A 5,976-nucleotide genomic window follows, 5' to 3' on the forward strand; every position below is an offset into this window, starting at 1 on the left:
CTCAGACAGGTTCTACCTGGGAAGCCAGTTACCAGGGAGACTCTGATAATAGAGCTAAGTGCTGGAGGAGACTACTCCTGGTGTGAATGTCAAAGGCCTTACAACTCCAAGATTCAGCGGTTCTAGTCCCTGAAAGAGGAAAGTAATATGTGTTCACTGGATAACAAATAAAACTCTCATTCGCTTACTTTGCTCCATTCCCACAAATGCTTGTCACCACTTGGGCCCATGGAAGCTGGGTAAATGTCAGTTTCTGTCGTTGTTTATAGCTGTAGTGGAGTAGCTATTAACTTAACTTTGATTTTTTAATTGTTTTCTAGTGATCTAATAACTTTATTTTGTAAAGTTGAGATATAGATATTCTAAACTTTTCACTAACTGACTAAACAAACTCGTATTTCAATTGCTTTATGCCTAATTGTTCATTTCATGGCCCGACTTCTCTCTAAACACATTGTAAAATCAAATTAACTTGATACTTGACTCGGGAGCCCAGGAGCCAAAGAATATTTTCTAGAAAAACAGGATAGCTTTCTTCCATGATGGGTCCTCAGAGATTACAGAACCCTATAAAGTCTAAATGCTTTGACCTACTGCTTAATGCCCTTGACAATCTGATACCCTCCTATATATCCATCCTTATTACCTAATTGTCACCTACATGAACCTTGGACTACAATAAATCCAGACTGTGTAATAACCCTTGAACTTCAGAGTTTAATGAATCTAGAAAATTTACTAACTTTTATGAAACACCTTTGTTCTGTACCTTTGTTCATGCCATTTCCTCCTCCAGTAGTTAATGTCTTCCATAGTCTACTCACACTTTGTATATATGTTTTCAGAAATGTGTCTTCCAAAACTCCCTTTCCTGAGAACTACCACCGTCCCCTCGCCCCGACACACACACACACACACACACACACACACACACACACACCCCACTAGGACTGATGAAAGGTGAGTGTAGGTGACTGTGTTTTTACCATGTGTTTCCATTCCTACTCTAAGATGAATGAATCATGTTAGGTGCATAGCTGACCCGAACAGGAGAAGCCAGATTTTTTTTTTTCCTGGAAATCTAGAATTAACACACTGAGTCAACATTGAAAGCTATGTGAAAACTCATCAAGGTCTATTTATAAGTCAGTACCTTGTCAACACAAAGCCATGTTAGGGAGCATCAGAGACCAACAGTAAGCAAAGAAAGTCAGTTTGTGAAAAGGAAGAGAGCGTGCTTGCGAAATTATGCACAGAAGAAGAATTACACAGCCACTGAAAGAAAAGGCAACCGCGGTCCTTGGCAGCTCCCAGTTGGCAGCTCCATTCCCAGCTGTAACTCATGTACGTGAGAGCCCTACATCCCAAAATAAACCTCTTCTTCAATTGGAATCAGTTCGAGTGGGTTTCTGTCCCTTACAACCATTGAGTTTGCCTTAAAAAATTCAGATGACAACTTTCCCATGATATTTTTCTGAGTCATCCCAGTTGGAACAATTCTTGCCTTGCCATGCTACCTTTGTTGTGACCTGCCTGCTTCTCTATTCTCACTGCCTTCTAGTCACTGCACCCCTCCTAGAGGCTTAACCCTCACCCTGAGCCCTGGGGTAGATTGTACTTTGTTATCCAAGGAAACTGCAGAAGCCCTAGTTGAGTTGCCAAGCACTGCCCTGATAGGAGTTAAAGCGGTCAGACTGTAGCTTTTTTTCTTTGACCAAACTCCCATTTTGTCTTCATTTTGATAGTTTGGCCTACGAGATCTTCTCAAATTGATTCTACCTTGACCAATGATTTCCCGAAAGTCCAGTTCTAAGGCAGAGGCTCTCACACACCTCCCTAACCTTAGGAACCTCTTGGTTTTAGAGCACTTGTTCTCCCCAGGGCACATTTGGCAAGGTCTGTTACCACAACCAAATGGAGGAGGGGACGCTGCTCTCACCTGGTGGGTAGAGACCAGAGAGAGATGCGGATCCAAAATGTGAATGATGCTGAAGTTGAGAAACTTTATTTTAGAGCACCGGGTAAATGTCATTGAGACAGTTACTTAACAACTCTATGTTTCAGAATTTCCCTCCATAAAAATATAGATATTTCTCATTAGGGTTGTCACAGCACCTAAAACAGTGCCCCTGGAGCCGTTAGTACTTTGTCATAATTACGTTTGTACAGTGAAAATATTTTTTGTTAAATGATTATGCTGTTATCTAACTATTCCTTCCTTATTCTGTGCTTACTTCGGGGTTGGAAAAGTTCTCGGCAGTGAAGAATTAATTCCATGTCAACTCATCGAACCTCTCAGGATTCTAAGGGCTTTGATCAGAGTTTTCTATTGATTTTTTTAAACTATTTTTTTAAATAAAATTATTTATGGTGATAAAATACACACAATATAAAATTTACCATCTTAACTACTTTTAAGTGTACGGTTCAGTGGTATTAAGTACATTTATATTATTGTGCAACCATCACCATCATTCATCTCCAGAACTCTTTTCTATCTTGCAAAATTAAAACTCCACACTCACGAAATAACTCCCCACTTCCTCCTCCCCCCAACTCCACTTCCTCCTCCCCCCAACCCTACCTCCTCCTCTCCCCAACCCCACTTCCTCCACCCCCAACTCCACTTCCTCCTCCCCCTAGCCCTTGGCAATCACCATTTTACTTTCCATCTCTATGAATTTGACTACTCTAGGTATTCGTGTAAGTGAAATCATAGACTGTTTTTGTGTCTGCCTTATTACACTTAACATAATATCCTCCAGGTTCATCCCTGTTGCAGCATGTATCAGCACGCCCTGCATTTTTAAGGCTGAATAATATTCTATGTTATGTATATACCACATTTGGTTTTTATGTATATACCACATCTTATAAATACACTGCTTTTATTCAGCCATCAGTGGACACTTGGGTTGATTTTACATTTTAACTATTATGAATCATGCTACCATGAACATGGTTGTACAAATAAGTCTTCGAGACTCTGCTTTAAATTCTTTGTGATACACACACACACACACACACACACACACACACACAGAAGTAGAATTGTTAGATCATACAGTAATTCTATGTTTATTTTTTTAAGAAATTGGCATATTGTTTTCCACAGAGCAAAACCTTTTACATCCCTACCAACAGCGCACAAGGGTTTCAATCTCTCCATGTCCTCACCAACACTTGTTATGTTCTGGTTTTGTTTTGTTTTGTTTTGTTTTGTTTACAGAAGCCGCCCCAATGGGCCTGAATTGGTGTCTCATTGTAGTTTTGATTTGCATTTACCTAATGATTAGGGATGTTGAGTATCTTTCCATGTGCTTATTGGTCATTTGCATATATTCTTTGGAGAAATATCTACCCAAGTCCTTTGCCCATTATTTAATAAGGTTGCTTGGGTTTTTTGTTATTGAGTTCTAGGAGTTCTCTACATATTCTGTATCTTATTACCTTATCAGTCATATGATTTGCAAATATTTTCTCCCAGTTTGTGGATTTCCTTTTTTACTGTTAGGTGTCTTTTAATGCTCAAACCTTTTCATTTTCATGAGGTTTAATTTGCTTACTTTTTATTGTCTGTGCCTTTAGTGTCATATTCAAGAAATCGATGCCAAATATGTCGTGAAGCTTTTGTCCTATGTTTTATTTCAAGAGTTTTAGAGTTTATTCATATTCTCCTCTTGATTTGTTCTTAACACTTTATTTCCCCATATAAAATCTACAGCAAAAACATGTCCTGGGTAAAATGTACACAGATGTGTCACTCATGTGCAAAGCTCAAAAACAATTAGCATCATGTCTGTGCGTATGTATGTGTGTGTGTGCGTGTGTGTGTGTGTGTACACCCAGGTACTCACAAACATGCTTTATGTTATTACGTGCTGCAGAAAACAGAAAACCATATAACATCAATACAGGAAAATATGTGTATATTAGAGCAGTCTTATGCCTAAGCAAATAAACCCCAAAACATATAGCTGTTCAAATAAAAAAGGTTTTGAGGTTTTTTTTTTTTTTTCTTTTCTGGTTTTTGTTTTGCTTATGGAACATCCGAAATAAATATTTCCAATTGATGGCAGGCTCTCTTAAAGTGATGATTCAAAGACCCATGTTCCTTCCTTCGCGTGCCATCTTTAACAGGCTGCATGTCCACTTTCATCAAGCTGATAAAAAAGGGGCAGAGAGTGGAGAATCTATAACTGTTTCTTAACCATCCTGGTTTGGAAGTGGCATACACATTGTCTACTTTGACGATACCTAGTCACCTGGCCGTTCCCAAATGCAAGGTAGCTGGAAAATAAAGTCCCTGGTAGAAAAGCTGCTTTCCAGTGATTTCTCCATCCTTGCGTTGTCCAATATGGTAGCTGCTAGTCATCAGGCCCCTGGAATGTGGTTTATCCAAACTGAATTGTGCCATAAGTGGAAAACGCACACCAGATTTTAATGACATAGAATGAAAATAAGAATATAAATAGCTCATTGATAATTTTTATATTGGTTATCGATTGAAATGACAATGTTGTAAATATAGTAGATTAAATAAATTATTAAATTAATTTCACCTATTTCTTTTTACTTTTTTTTACTGTGGCTCCTAGAAATGTTCAAATTATAAATGTGGCTCACATTCTGTTTCTATTGGATTGGGCTACTATGGAAATCAGCCTTCTCGGTATCTCCCAGAGTCAAGATAGGGAATACATCTGGGCCACCCATGGACTCAGAGCTTTCAGAGGAAAGCTCTCTGGAATCAAAATGTGTGCTCTCTCTTTTGCTTTCTTTCTCTCTCTCCCTCCCTCTTACTGGAGCCACAGGGTCATTAGTCTCTGTCTCCACATCTACCAGCTTTACTTCTCTCTCTCTCTCTCTCTCTCTCTCTCTCTCTCATCCCTGGTCCAATCAGCTGTGGTCAGGAGTGTGGGGTCAAACGGCTTGCTGTTTAATCACTGGAAGCAATGGGAATAGGTTCTCAAGAAAAGGGAACAGGTGGGTCAGACAAACTGACATGTTGACTCAGAATGTAAAATGTATAAATGCTACGTGGGCTCAGCAGCTGTCAACATTCCCCAATTTTTACACTTAAAAGACTATATTTGCTTTGAGGTCTTTTGTAAGAACACTTTGTTGAATAGGTGACAAATTTAATCTGAGGGTATTACTATTTAACTCCTGTCATCACTAAAGAAAACACGAAACTGATCTTTCTTTCTGGGCTTTGTACAGGTGTCAAGAAATAGTCAACCTCACTGATATATCTTGAATTTCCAAAAGTGTATCTTGGGCTTGACTCATATTTATATGACATCGGCTTTAGCCCAAAGAACTAAGCTCATCAAATCATATACAGAAATTGTATGAGGGTACAGAAATGTCTCCAAGTAGCTTCTATTGTTGTATATGTATACAACTATATATTATATGTTATACATAATATATAATATATATTAATATGGCTTGGCATGAAAATAAAAATGTAAATATTATGTTCGTAATTTTTATATTGATTACCTATTGAAATGACAATATTGTGAGAACATATTGGGGAGTGTGTGGGTGTATGTGTGCATGTGTGTGTATTGTGTATATGATCTAGAGAGATTACCAGATGTCTTTATGTTCTCAGGAAGCATTTATATAAAAGACACTGTCCTAAAGCCATTATCACCATTAACAACAATTAATCAGAAATGGACTTTTCAGATTATCTTCCAACCAGCAAAAATAAAAAATGAGGCCCAAAGGAATAGAATACAAGATAGTAACTTTTGTTGAAAGATAAGATTTGGTTAGCTTCAGAGTATGTCCAGGAAAGATAAACTTTACTGGTGCTCGGCAGAGAAACACTGGACAGCCATGTGTAGATGTGGACCCTGGTCATCAGACAAGATGAAGGAGGTAAAAGATGATGCAAAAGGAGGGGGCTGTAGTGTCACCAAATACGTATTTTCCTGTTTTATCTTTCTGATAGAACTTGAA

This window comes from Rousettus aegyptiacus, unplaced genomic scaffold, assembly GCF_014176215.1.
Source record: "Rousettus aegyptiacus isolate mRouAeg1 unplaced genomic scaffold, mRouAeg1.p scaffold_m13_p_2, whole genome shotgun sequence".
Taxonomy (NCBI): domain Eukaryota; kingdom Metazoa; phylum Chordata; class Mammalia; order Chiroptera; family Pteropodidae; genus Rousettus; species Rousettus aegyptiacus.